Source organism: Arachis hypogaea, chromosome 7, assembly GCF_003086295.3.
Source record: "Arachis hypogaea cultivar Tifrunner chromosome 7, arahy.Tifrunner.gnm2.J5K5, whole genome shotgun sequence".
Taxonomy (NCBI): Eukaryota; Viridiplantae; Streptophyta; class Magnoliopsida; order Fabales; family Fabaceae; genus Arachis; species Arachis hypogaea.
In genome coordinates, this window is record NC_092042.1 from 64446245 (window position 1) to 64470091 (window position 23847).

Genomic DNA, 23847 nt, shown 5'->3' on the forward strand with positions numbered 1-23847 from the left:
GGTTCGTGGTCATGTGACCCCATCAGTAACCACCATCGAATGCCAACACATACTATTCATTGGGGATTTGATTTAACCAATTAGTGTAAGCCTCACCCCATTCTCGTAAACGCTGGTAACGCATGTCGTATTCATGAACCATCCTCGAATAGCCTGCGGAATTAAAAAAACACTAAGAGAAACACTATAAATGAGAAACACTATATAAAGGTAGCTCTGCTAATAACAAACTTTGACATACTCAACGTTACCTATATGGACGATAAGCTTTTGCAGGTACGATGCCTTGAACTTTCTCAAAAAATTCGACTCTATATGCCTGATGCAAAATATGTGGACAACTCTAGGAGGTGACCAAGCTCCATTACTATGGGTAACAACTGGATTGATGGATTCGTGTCGGTTAGAGATCAGTCCCACACCATCCCGAGTCACCACATGCTGTCATAGGTTACTAAGAAAAAACTGTCACACATCATAAGTCTCTCCCCCCACAATGACAAATGCAATTGGGACGATGTTGTTGTTATCATCTTGTGAAACTGCAACCAATAAACAACCTATATACTTTTCATACAAGTGAGTCCTATCCACTTGGACAACTGATTTACAATGTCTGAATGCTTTAATGCAAGGGTAATAACTCCAGAAGACTCGATGTAATACCCGGATATCAGTTACCAAGTCATCACCTTGATGTGCAGGCATAGTTTCAAAATGGACGACTACTGATGGCTCCTTATAATACATTGCCTCAAATCATATGGGCAAAGTTTTGTACGATGCTTCCCAACCTCCGAATATTTTTTTTTACTGATTTTTGCTTAACCAACCATGTTTTGTGATAGCTTATGGTGTAATTAAACTTCGACTGCACTTCTGCAATAACTAATTTCACCTTTATAGAGGGGTCAGCCTCTACCAATGGCTTTATTGCTTTTGCAATTATGTTTCAAATCTAGCATTGAATGATCCTGAGAAATAGTGGCTCTGGTACAAGTATGACTACCATTATACCTCCTTATAACCCAACAGTACGTTCTGTGGATCATGCTAGTCCTGATCAGCCGATCACAACCTGACCCATATTGTATACACTTGGCATAAAATATCAATGGTTCCAACTCATACACCCGGTAATCTACACCTCTGCAGATGGTATAATCTTTCATCACCATAATGACAGCTTCCCTAGAACTGAATTCCATTCCCACGGTAAATTCACCATCTGCCACAATAGAAATTTCTACTACGACGACAACCATACCATAAATATTTAATAAGTGAAATTAAAAGTAAAATTTATCTATAACTTATAAATCAATTATATCAAGAAATTAATACTAATATAAATAAATATTCATATCAAAAATTAATATTCACAATATTAATATTTATTTTAATATTAATATAAAAAAAATCAATACTCACTACATCAATATTAATATAAATAAAATTCACATCAAGTAATTATCTCAATTTTAACCAAATAAAAAATATAAAGACATAAAAAAATACTAATTAATATTTAACAAAATCAATAACTAACTAAAAAGATTATTATCTTAAATTTAACTAAATAAAGACATAAATAAATGCTAATTAATTATATTTTCACATGTCACATAACTATTTAAACCATTAATCAATATAAATTATAACAAAATTCTAATCCTTCGTATAAATATAGGCAATTACATACCTACATTCATATATTATGGAAACTCCGAAGTATGCATGTCCTCTAAATCCAAGCTCGCATAAAAGATGGCTCATTAAACGGATGTTGGTTTGCCAGTGCATTTGCCACGTCTGTCACATTTGCCTCCATAGTGCCGTCACCTTGATCTTCGTCTCCATTTAGACCAATAACTTTGTAATTGCTTTCAAACTCTCCCTTACTATGACTATTATAATCTTTCCGTTCAATATTTTGGTCGGCTTCAAATTATTCGAACTTAATATACAACTCAATGAACGACATCTGAGAGCGACTTTCAATATACATTGAAAACATCTCTTGCATGCTCACTTCATCTATTACATATTTAGTTTGAATTTGAACAAATCCATCACCAAATACCGGTATAGGGTACCGGTATAAAATACATGATATTCTCCTTGACATTTTAAAATCTATCTTCTCACAAATCACACCTTTTAGTTTTTTAAACGAGATTGTGAATGGAATAAAAATATCTAATGGATTTTCACAAACAAATTTTACTCTTTCAGATGTTTGTAACAAAATCTGACCAAAATAATATACTTTTAATATGACTCTGATCTATTGTCCATTTTTTTCACTCATATGAACATGAAATTCACTGTAACTTTTTTCAAGCACATGAAACGATAGATCTGGAGTTGAGGGAAGAAGAAGAAGAAGAGATCTGCCAACTCGGGTACGAGTTTCATATATATATATATATATATATATATATAACAAATCGGTTGGTCCGATTTCTATTAACGCATTCAAAAAATATAAATATAATAATCAAATCGGACGATCTAATTTCCTATTTATTGAGTTTAGAAAACTAAACTATGATTAAAAGTGATGACTAAATATTATTAGGATAATTATCAAATTGGTTGTGTGATATATTTTGTTTAGCGTGCAAAAAAATAATTTGATCCAACTGGCTCAAGAAGAATGAAATGGGCTCATTAAGAATAAACAAGCCGACATACACATACACACACTCTGGCCCATTTTCATATTAAACGTAATCAAACTTCGTTTCATTATAAGATGCTAAACCATATGAGAGAAAAGAAGGAAAGTGAGCCCATATCCACTTCAAGCCCAACTCGGTGATCCATAACAACCTAATCTCACACTCCTAAACTTAAACTTCAATTCATTTCAATCTTCTTTTACTTCCACCAATAAACAAACTCTATCTTCTCTCTCTCTTCCCTTTTTCTTTCTCATCACATCAATCTCTGAATCAAGAAAGAAGAAAGAAGAATGATCTGGAGCTAGGGCAAAAAGAAGAACGAAAAGCTAGTTTCCATTTTTAAGCAAGAAGGAAAAGTAAAAGAGTTACAACAAAGGGAAGATCTAAATGCAACAGAGGGTCATAAAAAGGTGATTTTCCCATTTATTCTTCAACAAAAAATTGTAAAGAAAATCTCTGTGTCCCAAGCAACATTCAAGAAACTATGAAGGTTATGAAGTCAAAGGTGCTCATAGGTTCATCAACGGCCAAGAAACAAACTTGGGGCCAAAGCAAAAATCAATGGCCCAGAATCAAGAAGCTTGAAGAAAATGTATGAAAGAGAAAGGTAAGGTTGCATGTCTCTGCTTCTGCTCTCTCCTACCTCTGAGAACGCTGCTGCCAATTCTAATTATTTGATAAGAAGACAAACCAAGTGTTAAAGATGCCTCAAGCCGTGGAAGCTTCACTCCTCTATAATAGGGGGTGAACGGCCAAGAAATGAAACAAGAGAGAAAGAGCACTGGTTTCAGTTCCCATAGCTCCCTGAGCTGCTCTTGTTCATAGTTTTCATGTTGTATTTCTTTTTCTCAGTTTATTCTGTTTGAGTTTTATTGTTAAAAGGAAAATATGTTGAGATTTGTAAGAAAAAGCCAATAAGTGAAAAAAAGATAGAAAGCAAAGCTTGGAGAAAAAGCCTAAGTTATCTCAAAAATCTTTTTTTAGCATTTCTATTTTGTATCATGATCTTGAGCAAATTTCCTTGAAGGTTAGGCTAGCACTTTGTAGTTGAAAGTTAGGGTGAGTCCTAGTCATGTTCAGGTTGGGTTAGAATCTAGACTTATCCCAGATAGGATTGAGTAGATCCTAGAGAGAATCGGTGCTTGTAATCTGTTAAAAAAGATAGTAAAATGCCATCATTGTTGTGATGGATACTGGTTGTAGGCTACATTACACTGAGTAGCCGAACCAGGATATATCTGTGTGTCACTTTCTACTCTTTTTTCTGTTACTAGTTCTGCTACATAGGAGACAAAAATAAAGTATCTCTTGACTTTCTACTTAGCAACATTTTGCGATTACCATTCTTTCAAGCAACTCTGTTCTGGCCCCTACCATGTCAAGAGACAAAAATTGAAGTATCTCCTATATTCTCTTAACAGAAAGCAAAGTTACAAGCCAAGTCAAAAGAAGGTTAAGATTCAACCACCCTTCTCTTAGCCACTGATTACCGTCACTTTTCCACAAAATAAAAAAATTAAAATTATATTTAAATCAGATGGTCCAATTACATACACTAAAATTGGTATTAGAGCTTGGTCTTAAAGAGATCAAGCTTTGCAGTTTAGGGGAAAGATCCGGATGGCAAACAACATTGATTTTAATATTATGGCTTATACACTAACAGAAGGTCAATCCAACAACAGACTTCCATTCTTCAATGAGAAAAACTACAATTATTGGAAAGAAAGAATGAAGATCTTTGTTCAGTCAATAGATTACAACCTGTGAAAAATAATCATGAATGGTCCCCAAATCCCCATCAAAACTGGCGCTGACGGTGTTGTCTCTCCCAAAACCGAAGTTGAATGGAATGAAGATGACTAGAAGAAGGTGGAACTCAATGCTAAGACTGTTAACATGCTAAACTGTGCAATCAGCATCGAGAAATACCGAAAAGTTTTAACATGCAAAACAGCAAAGGAGAACTAGGATAAGCTCCAAGTTACACTCGAAGGAACTATTCAAGTCAAGGAAATAAAGATCGACATCCTGTGTAAAGAATACAAGATGTTCTCTATGAAAGAAGGAGAACCCATTGATGACATGTTTGAAAGATTCTCCATCATCATCAACGGCTTAGATGCTATGAGAATTACACACTCTGAACATGTGCTAGTGAAAAAAGTCCTAAGAAATCTAACTAAAGAATGGAAAACTAAGGCTACTGTCATATCTAAAAATAGTACCATTAGTCAAATGACTTATGATGAGCTGAGAAAAAAACTACTTGCTTATAAAATACTCACTTAAAAAATGACATAAAAAAGGAGTTGCTCTCAAATCATGCGCTAAGGCATTGGATGATGAATCCAGTGATAGTTTTTGAGATGACGAGTTTGTGTTTTTTGCTAAGAAACTCAGAAGAATGAACTAAGAGGGAGAAGCAAGGGAATTGGCATAAAAGGACCAAAGAAGGACTTAAGCAAGGTCATTTATCACAAATGTAAGGAAGCAGGACACTACAAGTATGACCGTCCAAAGTTGAAGAAAGAAGACAAGTCCCGAAAAGACAAGAAGAAAAGACTTATGGCCTATTAGGAAGATCTAGAGAATGATTTAGATGAAGATAAAGATTCAGACAACGACTCTCATGCCTACCTTATAACCGACCACAGCCAACCTAATGAGTTTTGCCTAGCATCCAAGAAAAAGGATGACATGTGGTACTTGGAAAGTGGATGCTCTAAGCATATGACTGGAAAGTATACTTTCTTCATCAAGCTTGATAAATACAATAGAAAATTTGTGTCTTTCGGTGATAATGGTAAAGGTAAAATTGTGGGCATAGGTAAAATAGGTAAAAGTTTCTCTTCTTTCATTAATTATGTATTCCTAGTTGATGGATCAAAGCACAATCTACTAAGCATTAACCAACTATGTGACTTAGGATATTTGGTTATCTTCAAGAAATTGGTATGCTTGGTTGTGTGTAAAAAAATCCGATAAAATTTTATTTGAAGCTAAAAGATGCAACAATGTGTATAGACTTACTTTAGAGGAAGTAAAAGAATAAAATGTAGCTTGGTTTACTTCTACGGAATTTGAAAAATAGCTATGGCATAAGAAATTAGGACATGCAAGCATGTTTCAAGTTTAAAAACTTGTTAAAAAATTTGGTTAGAAGTCTTCCTAACATAAAATTCGACAAAGACATCATTTGTGATGCTTGTCAATTGAGCAAACAAACTAAATCTTCTTTTAAACCCAAGGATGACATCTCAACCAAAAGGCCATTGGAAATGCTACACATTGATCTTTTTGGTCCTACTAGGACTCAAAGCTTAGGAGGCAAATATTATGGTTTAGTAGTGGTTGATGACTATTTTAGACATGGATGGGTTCTTTTCTTGACTCATAAGAATGATGCTTTCATTGCTTTTTCAACTCTTTGCAAAAAGATCCAAAATAAAAAGGATTTGAAAATTGTTTGCATAAGAAGTGATCATGGAAAAGAATTTGAAAATCAAGATTTTGAAACTTTTTGTGATGAATTTAGAATTTCTCATAATTTCTCATGTCCTAGAATCCCCCCCCCCCCAACAAAATGGGGTTGTTGAAAGGAGAAATAAAAGTCTCCAAGAAATGGCTAGGGTAATGCTTTGTGAAAATGAAGTTCCAAATTTCCTTTGGACAGTGGCTGTAAACACAGCTTGTTATATTTTGAATAGAACCATCATTAGAAAAGTTTTAAAGAAAACACCTTATGAGCTTTGGAAAAGAACACCTCCCAATCTTAAGTATTTTCATATTTTTGGATACAAATGCTTTGTATTGAACACTAAACACAATCTTGAAAATTTTAATCTAAAATCTTATGAAGGTATCTTTGTTAGTTACTCAACCACTAGTAAAGCATATAGAGTTTATCTCAAAAAACATCGAACCATAGAGGAGTCCATACATGTCTCATTTTGTGATACTAACACCATTCCAAGTACTGTTGTAAAAGATGATGTAGGTACTATAGATGAATTAAATTCACAAAAGGATCAAGGAGATGATAAATTGGTTCCCACTGTAGAAAATGTTAGCACTGATTCTGCAAATCAAAAGTCAGGAGACAATTCAATTTTGCTACAGAAGCTGGAGATTCTGAAAATGTAAAAACTACAGAACAAAATCAAGACTAAACTAAAATTTCTTCACAAAGGCTCAGAGAATGGAAGTTCTTGAAGAACTATCCACATGATATCATCGTTGGAGATCCATCACAAGGAGTCATCACTAGATCCTCAAGTAGAAAAAGAGCTGAACTTAACAACTTTGCTCTCTTCTCTCAAATGAAACCCCAAAATGTGAAAGAAGCACTTGAAAATCCATCATGGATCAAAATAATGGAAGAAAAGCTGGTTGATGTAAGAATTGTTGTGATGGTCTAGAATTTCTCAAATAAATTCTCATTACAAGTATAGTTCCTAAACCAACAAACAATCCTCAATAAAAAATTTGGTTGTCACAAGTAACAAATCCCAAATAAGAATTAACTGAAGTATTTAAACTCCGGTTCGTCTCACAAGGAATTGTAATAAAGTGAATGATTATTGGCTATGAAGAAACAAGGGGTTTGATTGATAAAGGGCAAGAAAATAAATGGACAAGAAAGTAGATGGCAAGAAAAGTAAATCAAGTAAGCAATTTAAAGAAACCAATTAATAAAGAGAGACATTCATGGCAAGGATCGAGAACATAGGCTTTCTATCCTAATCATACAATGATTAATTCATCCAATTTAGTCAACTCCGGAAAATGGAAGAAGGTATCATATTATCTTCACATATGGAGAACATCAAACAAGACTAATCAATCATATCACAATAATAAACAAGAATTTATCTTATTATGTCATCCCCGACGATGGAGGAAGGTATCATATTATCCTCATACTCGAAGAAAGTCTAATAAGACTAGCTAATCTCAATTAAAAAGTCCTAATCACCTACTAATTGAATTAGCAAGAGATTAGTGTCAATGGAAATAATATTAGCTAACAACTCTAGGTTACCAACATGAGTTGGGTATTCATGACTTAAGATCACCTAATTACTTTTTTCAAGCCAAGAATGCTCAAAGTCTACTCTAAAGTCCAACCAAGCATTTTGTCAAACACTTGGTGGGTATAAATGGAAAGCATGGTAAATGTGCAAGAATAATAAAATCTAACAACTACCAATTGCAAGGAAAGTAAAATCAACAACTTCAATCAACAATAAAAGACATCAAACATCAATTACATTAAAGGGGATCCAAATCCATCAAGAGTTCATCATCACAAAAGAGAGCAAAAAAGGTAAATTAACAAGAGAGAGAAAGAGAATTACATCACTATAGCATGAAAATGTAGAAGAAACAAGATGAAAGCAAAGAATTAAACATGGATCTATGATGCAATTAACCCTAAGAACCCTAATTCTAGAGAGAAGAGGGAGATTCTCTCTCTAGAAACTAAGCTACATGATGCAAAAACTCCAAACAATTGCTCCTCCTTTGCCCAAGCTTGAATTCTACATGAAATAGCATCAGAAATGTGTTGGATTGAGCCCAAAATGCTTTAGAAATCACTGGCCATGAGTTGCCTTTAGTGAGTCACGTGCACCAACCTACGCGTGCAAGTGATGCATGTGTACGCATCCCTCAACACCAGGCAACTATGGCAAATTTTATATCATTTTGAAGCCCCAAATGTTAGCTTTCCAACTCAACTAAAACCGCCTCATTTGAACCTCTGTAACTCAAGTTATGATTGATTAAGTGCAAAGAGGTCAGGGTTGACAGCTTTACGATTCCTTCATTTCTTCATGAGTTCTCCCACTTTGAATGCTTTTCCTTCATTCCTTCAATCCAATCTTTGCCTTCTAAACCTGAAATCACTTAACAAACATATCAACGCATCGAATAGAATATAAGTGAATTAAATTTAGCTATTTTAAGGCCTAAAAAGCATGTTTTCACACTTAAGCACAATTTCAAGGAGAATTACAAAACCATGCTATTTCATTGAATAAATGTGAGAAAATATGATAAAATCCCTCTAAATAAGCACAAGATAAACCCAAAAATTGGGGTTTATCAAACCTCCCCACACTTACACTAAGCATGTCCTCATGCTAAACTCAAGAAAGAAGCAAAGGGTATCAACATTTATTCAATGTAAACTACCTAAATGCAACCTATCTACATGCAATCTATCTAAATGAATGCAACTACTTGGTCAGAATAAGTCAACTTCCAAGAATACATATATAAGTACAAGGGCTAAAGCCATAGCAGTTAAATCAAACCCATAATTGAATTGAATTATTGAAAGATTTTACAAACATGCAAGAATAGATGATCATGGGTGGAAACATGTAATTGAGCAATCGAACCCTCACCGGATGTGTATTCGCTCTAGTCACTCAAGTGTATGGGGTTGATTCACTCAATTCTCCCCTAATCATACTTTCCAAGATTGTTTTCATCCAACAATCAACAATTATTTCATGCATGCATACAAATATCATGAGATCTTTCTCGTAGGTTGTAATGGGGCTAGGGTCAAGGTAAGGTTATATATGGTCAAGTGAGCTCGAAATTTGGATCTTTGATAAGCTTAAACTTCCCAGCTAACCTATATAACCTATACAATTCAAAGCTAACCTAACTACCCATTCTTCACTTTTTCACACACTCATACATTCCCTTTTTTTGTCATCACACATATGCATTGGTTATTGTTGAATTTCACTTTGGAGCATTTTTCCACTTCTTTTTGCTTTTCTTTTTCTTTTTTTCTATATTTTTTTATTTTTTTTATTTTTTTATTTTTATTTTTTTATTATTCTTTTCTTTTTGCAAAAAAGTATATACAAAAGTATCAAGGCATATGGTTTTACATTTAATTAACACATGAGTATATACCCAATTCCCAAAATTTTGACAAAAATACAAAAATACACTTTCATCCCAGCCAATGTTTCCAACTTTCCCAAACTTACATGATGAGCACTCTTACTAGCCTAAGCTAATTAAAGATCCAAATAAGGACATATATTATTTTTTGCTTCAGGCTTGTAATGTGCTAAAATTAAGAACAAATGGGTTAAGCATAGACTCAAAATTAGTTAACAATGGAAGATAAAAGGTAAGACCATTTAGGTAAGTGAGCTAATTGAAACAACGGCCTCAATCATGTAATTGCATGTATACATAGAATAATGGACATATAGAATCAAACAAATCAAAGATTACAATCATAGAAAGAGAATAATGCACACAAGAATGAAAATAAGTGGCTATATGATGTAACCACACCATTAAGCTTAAAGCTCACATGCTTGTGTTCTTGGCTAAAAAACATGATCCACAATGTATGTAACTCAAGCAAGTTCTAAATTTTTTTTTTTTTCAATTGGGATGTCCTAAAGATAAAATTTTTGAAAAATTTCATGATTTTGACTAAGCTTAATATATACATATGCAATGCAACCAAAAATTCTAAAAGACCTAAAAATGAAATGCAAAGGTGTTGGGATTAGAAATTTGTCACCCAAAAATGCCAAGCGGTCAGATGACCTCCCCACACTTAAAAATTTGCACCGTTGTTGATGCACTTAAAGATGAGCAAGGGGGTACGGCGACTCTCCGGGTTGCTACCTTCAGCTGGTAGGTCAAGTGGTTGCTTCATGTCTTTTTCCCGCTTCCATTTTTGCTTATGATGACTTATCCTGAAAATAGAAAATAGGAGATAATAAGACAAGTAAATGCACAAGCAAGGAAGCAGGATTGTTGGAATGGGGTAAATCACTAGAATTGAGTGAATGAATTAGCATGACATTAATGAAACAAGTATGTGAATTCTAAATTAGGCGCCATTTAGAACACACACATTATCATATAATGTTATGTCATAATTACACAAAGGAGGTATGCACTTCACTCATTCTAATGTGCTTGAAGTACTTCAAAAGACTTATAGGTTAAGTCAACCAAAGAAGTAGTGAAGAGGCATGAAAGCATTCAAGCAATTAATCAAGCAATTGTGAAATTGGATAGTGCAGGGACATTGATTGATGTATAAGTAAACTTAGTGAACAAAATGGTATATGAAACTTACACAACAATCAATGACACATATTGAAGTTGTTGCGACACCTAAGTGACATAGAGGTGAAACACATGGATGCTATAGAACTTAGAGAAAGAAGATAGAGGTGAAAATTGGTCACATAGCAAGCATGGTCTACAAAGCTAAGAAGGCTAAAAAATATGTTACTAGGTACTTTCGGTCTAATTTCACAATTCTAAAATCTCAATGTATGAAATAGGTGATGTTCAATCATAAACAAGCATCCTAAAAAAATGCATTGATGATGTACAATTGCCTAGCAATGGATGATGAATGCATGGTGGCCAAAACATGCAATTCAAAAGAGTTAAGAAGCTTAAAGGCAATATAACATGTACTTGGTGTTCACAAACATTAAGCATTAAGAACCCAAAACTAAGTGACAAAATATAACCTCATCAATTGAATCCAACAATGACAATCAAAGAGAATTATGCTAAAATAGCATCAGTTAATACTAAGCAGCAATAAACCGCAAACAAAATTAATAATCTAACACTTATAATGAAAAATAGAAAATTAAATAAAAAATTAAACTAATTAAACAAGTAACTAACTAACTAAAAGAAATGGTTATTGATGGTGTTTGGTAGTGTTGGATGATGATTGAAGGGTGAAAAGAGAAGAGAAAAAGGAAAAAAATGGAAAGATGAGAAGAAAAGAAGGTGGGTGAAACAGGGCAATCCACGCGTGCGCGTATGTCACCCGTAAGCATGGATTGATGAATTGGTAGCGACGCGTACGCATGGAGCACGTGTATGCGTGATGAGTTATTTAGAGCGAGCGACGCGTACGCGTGAAGTACGCGTGCGCGTGGGCAGAGTCGTGCCTCAGGCACAAAGTTGACATAAAGTGGGCACAACTCTCGAAAAAAATGTATGGAAGGGTGAAACTTCTGGATCCACGCGTACGCGTGGGGCACTGATGAGCGGATAATTTGTACGCTTTTTGGCATTGTTTTTAGTATGTTTTTTGTATGATCTAGTTAGTTTTTAGTATATTTTTATTAGTTTTTAGTTAAAATTCACTTTTCTGGATTTTACTATGAGTTTGTGTGTTTTTCTGTGATTTCAGGTATTTTCTTGCTGAAATTGAGGGACCTGAGCAAAAAAATCTGATTCAGAGACCAAAAAGGACTGCAGATGTTGTTGGATTCTGACCTCCCTGCACTCGAAGTGGATTTTCTGGAGCTACAGAAGCCCAATTGGCGCGCTCTCAACGGCATTGGAAAGTAGACATCCTGGGCTTTCCAGCAATATATGATAGTCCATACTTTGCTCAAGATTTGATGGCCCAAACCGGCGTTCAAAGTCACCCTCAGGAATTCCAGCGTTAAACGCCGGAACTGGCACCAAAATGGGAGTTAAACGCCCAAACTGGCACCAAAGCTGGCGTTTAACTCCAAGAGGAGTCTCTACACGAAAATGCTTCAATGCTCAGCCCAAGCACACACCAAGTGGGCCCGGAAGTGGATTTTTATGTCATTTACTCATCTCTGTAAACCCTAGGCTACTAGTTTTCTATAAGTAGGATCTTTTACTATTGTATTTTCATCTTTGGACATCTAGTTCTTAGATCAGATCTTGGTTCTTCTAGTTCCCTCTCTGGGACCGAAGCCAATGATCACTCTTGTTCTTATGTATTTTCAACGGTGGAGTTTCTACACACCATAGATTAAGGTGTGGAGCTCTGCTGTACCTCGAGTATTAATGCAATTACTATTGTTCTTCTATTCAATTCCGCTTGTTCTTGTTCTAAGATATCACTTGTTCTTCAACTTGATGAATGTGATGATCCGTGACACTCATCATCATTCTCACCTATGAACGTGTGACTGACAACCACCTCCGTTCTACCTTCGATTGGGTGAATATCTCTTGGATTCCTGATACACGATGCATGGTTGATCGCCTGACAACCGAGTGCTCGCCTGACAAACGAGCCAGCCATTCCGTGAGATCAGAGTCTTCGTGGTATAGGCTAGAACTGATGGCGGCATTCAAGAGAATCCGGAAGGTCTAACCTTGTCTGTGGTATTCTGAGTAGGATTCAATGATTGAATGACTGTGACGTGCTTCAAACTCCTGAGGGCGGGGCGTTAGTGACAGACGCAAAAGAATCACTAGATTCTATTCCGGCCTGATCGAGAGCCGACAGATGGATAGCCGTGCCGTGACAGGGTGCGTTGAACATTTCCACTGAGAGGATGGGAGGTAGCCACTGACAACGGTGAAACCCTTGCTTAAGCTTGCCATGGAAAGGAGTAAGAAGGATTGGATGAAGACAGTAGGAGAGCAGAGAGACGGAAGGGAAGGCATCTTCATACGCTTATCTGAAGTTCCTACCAATGAATTACATAAGTATCTCTATCTTTATCTTTATGTTTTATGCGTTTATCACCATACCCATTTGAGTTTGCCTGACTGAGATTTACAAGGTGACCATAGCTTGCTTCATACCAACAATCTCTGTGGGATCGACCCTTACTCGCGTAAGGTTTATTACTTGGACGACCCAGTACACTTGCTGGTTAGTTGTGCGAAGTTGTGTTTATGCCATGGTAGTGAACACGAAGTTTTTGGTTTCATTACCGGGGATTATTTGAGTTGTGAAAAGTATTGATCACAATTTCGTGCACCAAGTTTTTGGCGCCGTTGCTGGGGATTGTTGAGTTTGGACAACTGACGGTTCATCTTGTTGCTTAGATTAGGTATTTTTTTTTCGGAATTCTTGAAGATGAATTCTAGAGTTTCATGATGATTTGTTGAAGTCTGGCTGGCTGTGAAGCCATGTCTAATTTCATTGGACCGAGGTTTCAACTTATCATCACAAGAGCTTGTTGATTTCTATCAATCTTTCTGTTGGAGCAGTGATCTGCTAAGGCTTGGCTGGCCATTGGCCATGTCTAGTGTTTTGGACCGAAGCTTTCTTTGAAAGCTTGGCTGGCTGTGAAGCCATGTCTAATTCCTGGACCGGAGTCTTAGACTAAACATTGCATGATTCCTGGAATTCTCATTAAGAATTTTGATACCTTTTTCCACTTAATTTTCGAAAAACACAAAAAAAAAATTACAAAATCATAAAATCCAAAAATATTTCTTGTTTGAGTCTAGTGTTTCATTTTAAGTTTGGTGTCAATTACATGCATCCATTCGTGTGTCTTAAGGATCTTCAAGTTGTTCTTGATGATTTCTTATTCTGATCTTTGAATTCTCTTGGTTTGAGTGTTTATGTGTCTCATATGCATTTTCATTAGTGTCAGTAGTATACAAACTGCTAAGTTTGGTGTCTTGCATGCATTGTTATTTGATTTTAGTTGTATTTTGATTATTCCTTATTATGAAAAATCCAAAAATATTTTTAATTTGTGTCTTTTCAAGTCAATAATACAGAGAATTGAAGATTCAGAACATACAGCAGAGGAATTGCACAGAAAAAGCTGGGCGTTCAAAACGCCCAGTGAAGAAGGACAGACTGGCGTTTAAACGCCAGCCAGGGTACCTGGTTGGGCGTTTAACGCCCAAAGAGGTATAGTTTTGGGCGTTAAATGCCAGAATGTGCACCATTCTGGGCGTTTAACGCCAGGATGGCACAAGAGGGAAGATTTTGTTTTCAAATCAAATTTTTTTTCAGGCTTTCAAAATTTTTCAAAATCAAATCTTTTTCAAATCATATCTTTTCAATCAAATCTTTTTCAAAATCAATTTCTTTCTATTTTCAAAAATACTTACTATCAATCAATGATTTGATTCAACATATCAAGTATGTTGCCTTTTCTGTTGAGAAAGGTTTAATGTTTGGATCATATCTTTTCTTGATAGCCAAGTCATTAATTTTTAAAATCAAATCTTTTTAAAATGTTTTTCAAATCATATCTTATCAATCACATTTTTTTAAACAAAAAAAAACTAATCATATCTTCTTAACCACATCTTTTTCAAAATAGTTTTCAATCAAATCTTTTTGATTTCTAATTTCAAAATCTTTTTCAAAAATCACTTGATCTCTTTCCCACTCTTGGTTTTCGAAAATTAATTAGTGTTTTTCAAAATGTTTTCAAAATTTCTTACTTAATTTTCGAAAAATTACTTCCCTTCTTCTCACATCCTTCTATTTATGGACTAACACTATTCCTTAATGCAAAATTCGAACTCCATCTTTCTTGATAAGTTCGAATTTTCTACTTCTGCCTTCCATTTTCTTTTCCTCTGACACCTCAAGGAATCTCTATACTGTGACATAGAGGATTCCATATTTTCTTGTTCTCTTCTTTTTCATATGAGCAGGAGCAGAGACAAAGGCATTCTTGTTGAGGCTGATCCTGAACCTGAAAGGACCTTGAAGCGAAAGCTAAGAGAAGCTAAGGCACAAATCTCTGTAGAGGACCTAACAGAAATCTTCAAAGAAGAAGAACAAATGGCAGCCGAAAACAACAACAATGCCAACAATGCAAGGAAGGTGTTGGGTGACTTTACTGCACCTACTCCCGACTTCTATAGGAGAAGCATCTCTATCCCTGCCATTGGAGCAAACAACTTTGAGCTTAAACCTCAATTAGTTTCTCTAATGCAACAGAATTGCAAGTTCCATGGACTTCCCTTGGAAGATCCACATCAGTTTTTAGCTGAGTTCTTGCAAATCTGTGACACTGTCAAGACTAATGGGGTTGACCCTGAGGTCTACAGGCTTATGCTATTCCCTTTTGCTGTAAGAGACAGAGCTAGAACATGGTTGGATTCACAACCCAAAGAAAGCCTGGACTCTTGGGAAAAGCTAGTCAATGCCTTCTTGGCAAAGTTCTTTCCACCTCAAAAATTGAGTAAGCTTAGAGTGGAAGTCCAAACCTTCAGACAGAAGGAAGGAGAATCCCTCTATGAAGCTTGGGAAAGATACAAACAATTAATCAGAAAGTGTCCCTCTGATATGCTTTCTGAATGGAGCATCATAGGTATTTTCTATGATGGTCTCTCTGAACTATCCAAAATGTCTTTGGATAGCTCTGCTGGAGGCTCTCTTCATCTGAAGAAGACGCCTACAGAAGCTCAAGAGCTGATTGAAATGGTTGCAAATAACCAATTCATGTACACTTCTGAAAGGAATCCCGTGAACAATGGGACTAGTCAGAAGAAAGGAGTTCTTGAGATTGACACTCTGAATGCCATATTGGCTCAGAACAAAATATTGACTCAACAAGTCAATATGATTTCTCAAAGTCTGTCTGGAATGCAAAATGCACCAAGCAGTACTAAAGAAGCTTCATCTGAGGAAGAAGCTTATGATCCTGAGAACCCTTCAATGGAAGAGGTGAATTACATGGGAGAACCCTATGGAAACACCTATAATCCTTCATGGAGAAATCATCCAAATTTTTCATGGAAGGATCAACAGAGACCTCAACAAGGTTTCAACAACAATAATGGTGGAAGAAACAGGTTTAGCAATAGCAAGCCTTTTCCATCATCTTCTCAGCAACAGACAGAGAGTTCTAAGCAGAATACCTCTGACTTAGCAACCATGGTCTCTGATCTAATCAAAACCACTCAAAGTTTCATGACTGAAACAAGGTCCTCCATTAGAAACTTGGAGGGACAAGTGGGTCAGCTGAGCAAGAAAATTACTGAACTCCCTCCTAGTACTCTCCCAAGCAATACAGAAGAAAATCCAAAAGGAGAGTGCAAGGCCATCAACATGGCCGAATTTGGAGAAAAGGAAAAGGCAGTGAACGCCACTGAGGAAGACCTCAATGGACGTCCACTGGCCTCCAATGAGTTCCCCAATGAGGAACCATGGGAATATGAGGCTCAAAATGAGACCATAGAGATTCCATTGGACTTACTTCTGCCATTCATGAGCTCTGATGAGTATTCTTCCTCTGAAGAGGATGAGTATGTCGCTGAGGAGCAAGTTGCTAAATACCTTAGAGCAATCATGAAGCTAAATGACAAGTTATTTGGAAATGAGACTTGGGAGGATGAACCCCCTTTGCTCACCAAAGAACTGGATGACTTGTCTAGGCAGAAACTGCCTCAAAAGAGACAAGATCCTGGGAAGTTTTCATTACCTTGTATCATAGGCACCATGACCTTTAAGAAGGCCTTGTGTGACTTAGGGTCAAGTGTAAACCTCATGCCTCTCTCTGTAATGGAGAAGCTAGGGATCTTTGAGGTGCAAGCTGCAAAAATCTCACTAGAGATGGCAGACAACTCAAGAAAACAAGCTTATGGACTTGTAGAAGATGTTCTGGTAAAGGTAGAAGACCATTACATCCCTACTGATTTCATAGTCCTAGAGACTGGGAAGTGCATGGATGAATCCATCATCCTTGGCAGACCCTTCCTAGCCACAGCAAAGGCTGTGATTGATGTTGATAGAGGAGAGTTGATCATTCAAGTGAATGAAGAATCCTTGGTGTTTAAGGCTCAAGGGTATCCCTCTGTCGTCATGGAGAGGAAGCATGAAGAGCTTCCCTCAAAACAGAGCCAAACAGAGCCCCCACAGTCAAACTCTAAGTTTGGTGTTGGGAGGCCACAACCAAACTCTAAGTTTGGTGTTGAACCCCCACATTCAAACTCTAAGTTTGGTGTTGGGAGGTTCCAACATAGCTCTGAGCATTTCTGAGGCTCCATGAGAGTCCTCTGTCAAGCTAATGACATTAAAGAAGCGCTTGTTGGGAGGCAACCCAATGTCTTATAATTAACTATTTTCTTTTGTTATTTTATGTTTTTTGTAGGTTGATGATCATGAGAAGTCACAAAATCAATGAAAAGAGCAAAAACAGAATGAAAAACAGGAAGAAAAACAGCACACCCTGGAGGACGCACCTACTGGCGTTTAAACGCCAGTAAGGTTAGCAGATGGGCGTTTAACGCCCAGTCTGGCACCATTCTGGGCGTTTAACGCCAGAAAGGGGCACCAGACTGGCGTTAAATGCCAGAAAAGGGCAAGAAGCTGGCGTTAAACGCCAGAAATGGGCACCAGCTCGGCGTTTAACGCCAGAATTGGCTCAAAACGCAATTTTGCGTGCCATTTGGTGCAGGGATGACTTTTCCTTGACACCTCAGGATCTGTGGACCCCACAGGATCCCCACAGGATCCCCACCTACCCTACAACTCTCTCTCTCTTCTTCACCCATTCACCAATCACCTCAACACCTCTTCCCCAAAAATCCTTCACCTATCAAATCCTATCTTTCTCTTCACTACTCACATCCATCCTTCATAAAACCCCACCTACCTCACCATTCAAATTCAAACCACTTTCCCACCCAAACCCACCCTCACATAGCCGAACATCACCTCTCCCCCTATCCTATATAAACCCATCTTCACTCCTTCATTTTCACACAACCTAAACACTACTTCTCCCCCTTTTGGCCGAACACAAAGCCATTCACTTCTCCTCTATTTTCTTCTTCTTTTACTCTCTTCTTTCTTCTTTTGCTCGAGGACGAGCAAACCTTTTAAGTTTGGTGTGGTAAAAGCATTGCTTGTTGTTTTTCCATAACCATTTATGGCATCCAAGGCCGGAGAAACCTCTAGAAAGAGGAAAGGGAAGGCAAAAGCTTCCACCTCCGAGTCATGGGAGATGGAGAGATTCATCTCAAGGGTGCATCAAGACCACTTCTATGAAGTTGTGGCCTTGAAGAAGGTGATCCCTGAGGTCCCTTTTTCACTCAAAAAGAGTGAATATCCGGAGATCCGACATGAGATCCGAAGAAGAGGTTGGGAAGTTCTTACCAACCCCATTCAACAAGTCGGAATCTTAATGGTTCAAGAGTTCTATGCCAATGCATGGATCACCAAGAACCATGATCAAAGTGTGAACCCGGATCCAAAGAATTATCTTACTATGGTTCGGGGGAAATACTTGGATTTTAGTCCGGAAAGTGTAAGGTTGGCATTCTATTTGCCCATGATGCAAGGAGATGAACATCCTTACACTAGAAGGGTCAACTTTGATCAAAGGTTGGACCAAGTCCTCACAGTCATATGTGAAGAGGGCGCCCAATGGAAGAGAGATTCAAGAGGGAAGCCGGTTCAATTGAGAAGGCATGACCTCAAGCCCGTGGCTAGAGGATGGTTGGAGTTTATTCAACGCTCAATCATTCCCACTAGCAACCGGTCCGAAGTTACCATAGACCGGGCTATCATGATTCATAACATCATGATTGGAGAAGAAATGGAAGTTCATGAGGTTATAGCTCAAGAACTCTATAAGGTGGCGGACAAGTCCTCTACCTTGGCAAGGTTAGCCTTTCCTCATCTTATTTGTCACCTCTGTTATTCAGTTGGAGTTGACATAGAGGGAGACATCCCCATTGATGAGGACAAGCCCATCACTAAGAAGAGGATGGAGCACACAAGAGACCCCACTCATCATAAGATCCCTGAGATTCCTCAAGGGATGCACTTTCCTCCACAAAACTATTGGGAGCAACTAAACACCTCCCTAGAAAAATTGAGTTCCAACATGGGACAACTAAGGGTGGAGCATCAAGAACACTCCATCATCCTCCATGAAATTAGAGAAGATCAAAGAATCATGAGAGAGGAGCAACAAAGACAAGGAAGAGACATTGAGGAGCTCAAGCACTCCATAGGACCTTCAAGAGGAAGAAAGAGCCGCCATCACTAAGGTGGACCCGTTCCTTAATTTCCTTGTTCTTTATTTTCCTGTTTTTCGAATTTTAGTGCTTATGTTTATCTATGCTTGTGTCTTGTGATCATTAGTGTCTATGCCTTAAAGTTATGAATGTCCTATGAATCCATCACCTTTCTTAAATAAAAATAAAAAAATTGTTCTTAATTGAAAAAGAAAAAGAATTGCATGAATTTTGAATTTTATAACAGTTTAATTATTTTGATGTGGTGGCAATATTTTTGTCTTCTGAATGTATGCTTAAACAGTGCATATGTCTTTTGAATTTGTGGTTCATGAATGTTGGCTCTTGAAAGAATGATGAAAAAGGAGACATGTTACTGAGGATCTGAAAAATCATTAAAATGATTCTTGAAGCAAGAAAAAGCAATGAAAAAAAAAGAAAATTTTGAAAAAAAAAAAGAGAAAGAAAAAGAAAACGAAAAAAAAAAGAGAGAAGAAAAAGAAAGAAATAAAGTTGTGATCCGAGGCAAAAAGAGTGTGCTTAAGAACCCTGGACACCTCTAATTAGGGACTCTAGCAAAGCTGAGTCACAATCTGAAAAGGTTCACCCAATTATGTGTCTGTGGCATGTATGTATCCGGTGGTAATACTGGAAGACAGAGTGCTTTGGGCCACGGCCAAGACTCAATAAGTAGCTATGTTCAAGAATCATCATACTTAACTAGGAGAATCAATAACACTATCTGGATTCTGAGTTCCTAAAGAAGCCAATCATTCTGAATTTCAAAGGATAGAGTGAGATGCCAAAACTATTCAGAGGCAAAAAGCTAAAAGCCCCGCTCATCTAATTAATACTGATCTTCATAGATGTTTTTGGAATTCATTGCATATTCTCCTCTTTTTATCTTATTTGATTTTCAGTTGCTTGAGGACAAGCAACAATTTAAGTTTGGTGTTGTGATGAGCGGATAATTTGTACGCTTTTTGGCATTGTTTTTAGTATGTTTTTGGTATGATCTAGTTAGTTTTTAGTATATTTTTATTAGTTTTTAGTTAAAATTCACTTTTCTGGACTTTACTATGAGTTTGTGTGTTTTTCTGTGATTTCAGGTATTTTCTGGCTGAAATTGAGGGACCTGAGCAAAAAAATCTGATTCAGAGACCAAAAAGGACTGCAGATGCTGTTGGATTCTGACCTCCCTGCACTCGAAGTGGATTTTCTGGAGCTACAGAAGCCCAATTGGCGCGCTCTCAACGGCATTGGAAAGTAGACATCCTGGGCTTCCAGCAACATATGATAGTCCATACTTTGCCCAAGATTTGATGGCCCAAACCGGCGTTCAAAGTCACCCTCAGGAATTCCAGCGTTAAATGCCGGAACTGGCACCAAAATGGGAGTTAAACGCCCAAACTGGCACCAAAGCTGGCGTTTAACTCCAAGAGGAGTCTCTACACGAAAATGCTTCAATGCTCAGCCCAAGCACACACCAAGTGGGTCCGGAAGTGGATTTTTATGTCATTTACTCATCTCTGTAAACCCTAGGCTACTAGTTTTCTATAAGTAGGACCTTTTACTATTGTATTTTCATCTTTGGACATCTAGTTCTTAGATCAGATCTTGGTTCTTCTGGTTCCCTCTCTGGGACCAAAGCCAATGATCGCTCTTGTTCTTATGTATTTTCAACGGTGGAGTTTCTACACACCATAGATTAAGGTGTGGAGCTCTGCTGTACCTCGAGTATTAATGCAATTACTATTGTTCTTCTATTCAATTCCGCTTGTTCTTGTTCTAAGATATCACTTGTTCTTCAACTTGATGAATGTGATGATTCGTGACACTCATCATCATTCTCACCTATGAACGTGTGACTGACAACCACCTCCGTTCTACCTTTGATTGGGTGAATATCTCTTGGATTCCTGATACACGATGCATGGTTGATCGCCTGACAACCGAGTGCTCGCCTGACAAATGAGCCAGCCATTCCGTGAGATCAGAGTCTTCGTGGTATAGGCTAGAACTGATGGCGGCATTCAAGAGAATCCGGAAGGTCTAACCTTGTCTGTGGTATTCTGAGTAGGATTCAATGATTGAATGACTGTGACGTGCTTCAAACTCCTGAGGGCGGGGCGTTAGTGACAGACGCAAAAGAATCACTGGATTCTATTCCGGCCTGATCGAGAACCGACAGATGGATAGCCGTGCCGTGACAGGGTGCGTTGAACATTTCCACTGAGAGGATGGGAGGTAGCCACTGACAACGGTGAAACCCTTGCTTAAGCTTGCCATGGAAAGGAGTAAGAAGGATTGGATGAAGACAGTAGGAGAGCAGAGAGACGGAAGGGAAGGCATCTTCATACGCTTATCTGAAGTTCCTACCAATGAATTACATAAGTATCTCTATCTTTATCTTTATGTTTTATGCGTTTATCACCATACCCATTTGAGTTTGCCTGACTGAGATTTACAAGGTGACCATAGCTTGGTTTCATTACCGGGGATTATTTGAGTTGTGAAAAGTATTGATCACAATTTCGTGCACCAAGCACGCGTGCGCGTGGATGGTTGAAAGGGTTGTGGCCATCCGTATGCGTGGGTGACGCGTACGTTTGGTTTGATGCTCTGTTTTTCAAAATGTTTTCTATGTGTTTGCACCAAACCAAGCATTCCAAACCTCCAAACAACTACCAAAACATCATAAAACCTTATTTAACCTAATAGACTCCCAAATAAACATATTTAACCAAACAAAACATAAAATTAAACTAATTATTAGCAATATTTACAAAAGGAAAAGGAAAGATGTTACCATGGTGGGGTGTCTCCCACCTAACACTTTTGTTTATTGTACTTAAGTTGGACTTATGGGGGGCTCCTATCAAGGTGGCTTGTGCTTGAATCTATCCTTGAACATCCACCAATGCTTGGACTTCCATTGTGGTTCATCATTCAAAGTTAATAACTCCAAGCTTTGATGGAGTTCTTCACAAACCATAAGCTCCCAAAGTTGATCCTCCTCTTGTAATCCGGGACCTCACACTTTGTTTTCACACCCGTCTTTGAGTTGATCACGGTAAGTTCCTCCGGGTGGCAAGCAAAATGAGTTCTCACCAAGGCACCAAACTATCCTCCTAGACCCATCCAAGTGAGCACTAGTCCAACCATTGATCCTTGAAGCTTCAACCATAATGAGCCTAGACTTACAACGCCAACCACTAAACATCCTCCTTTTACGCTTAATACCACAAAGCACCCTAAGTTGGCCATCCGTCTCAAGCAAACCAAATTTAAGTGGGATAATAAAGCTAAGAGTTAGAAGTTTTACCCACTCGAATGAAGGATTAGATGACAACCTAGGTGGAGGAGTTCCCAATGATCTTAACAAGGCGCGCTATACTCTTGTCCATCCTCTCCTAGAGGCTTCCACCACTTGGCAAGATTCTTCAAGCTTTACCTCTTGCCAAACTTCTTCAAGTTCCCATTCTTCTTCACCAATGCCTTCAATCTCTTCCCCATCACTCAAATCATAGATATGAGGTTTAGTGAAATCTACCTCATCATCAATTCCAAGTCCAATGGGGAAGGATTCTTAAAACTCAAAAGGATCATATATTGATGCGGAATCATCATAAATAGGAGGGCCTATTGCTTGGGATACTTCTTCCAATTCTTCAACCACATTGTGCCTTGGAGGTTGCGCACTCTCCTCTTCAACATCAACTTCAAACTCCATGGAAGAAGGCTCTTCAATTTGTGATTTCTCTATGTACTCAACATATCCTAAGGTTCCAACCACTACTTCCCTTGGTTCAATCATCTCTACTTTCTCCTCTTGTTGCACTTCTTGCTTTAACTCTTCTTCTCCACCTTGAAGCTCAAATTCCACTCCCTTACTAAGCTTTTTGGTTGCTTCTCCACATTCAACAATGGGAGTGTCTTGATCGCGCAAGCTTAGGCAGGATGAGACTATGTTGCCAATGACTTCTACCATGATAGCCGTCTTGGCTCTTAACTCCTCAAACTTCTTTTCATCCTCCTCCTGTTGCCTTAAGATACGAGATTCAAGATCTCTCAGTTCTAGCATGAGGGCTTCATTGGGAGGTGGTGGTAGAAGAGATGGTTTATTGTTTGAGGGAAGAATATTGTAATTAGAAGGTGGTTCATATTGGTGAAATTCCTGAGGTAGTGTGTATGGACTTTGTGGTTCATGGGAGTATTGGTTGGAATGGTGGTGGCTCTAGATATGGTTCATATAGTGGTTGGTATGGTGGGTATGGGTTAGGGTTATATAGAGGTGAATGGTGGTATGAGACTTGTGAGTATGGTGGAAGGCTATATTGAGGAGGGAGTTCATATGCATATGATGATTGTGGTTGACAACCACAATGAGGGTCATCACATACATTAGATT

General features: G+C 37.7%; 1 non-coding gene across 1 annotated transcript; it reads right to left on the bottom strand.

The window, feature by feature from the left end:
- Positions 1-15654: 15654 nt before the first annotated feature.
- LOC112704799 (small nucleolar RNA R71) lies at positions 15655-15762 on the bottom strand. Its single transcript, XR_003155406.1, has one exon. It is a non-coding gene; the product is annotated as a small nucleolar RNA R71 (small nucleolar RNA).
- Positions 15763-23847: the final 8085 nt, after the last annotated feature.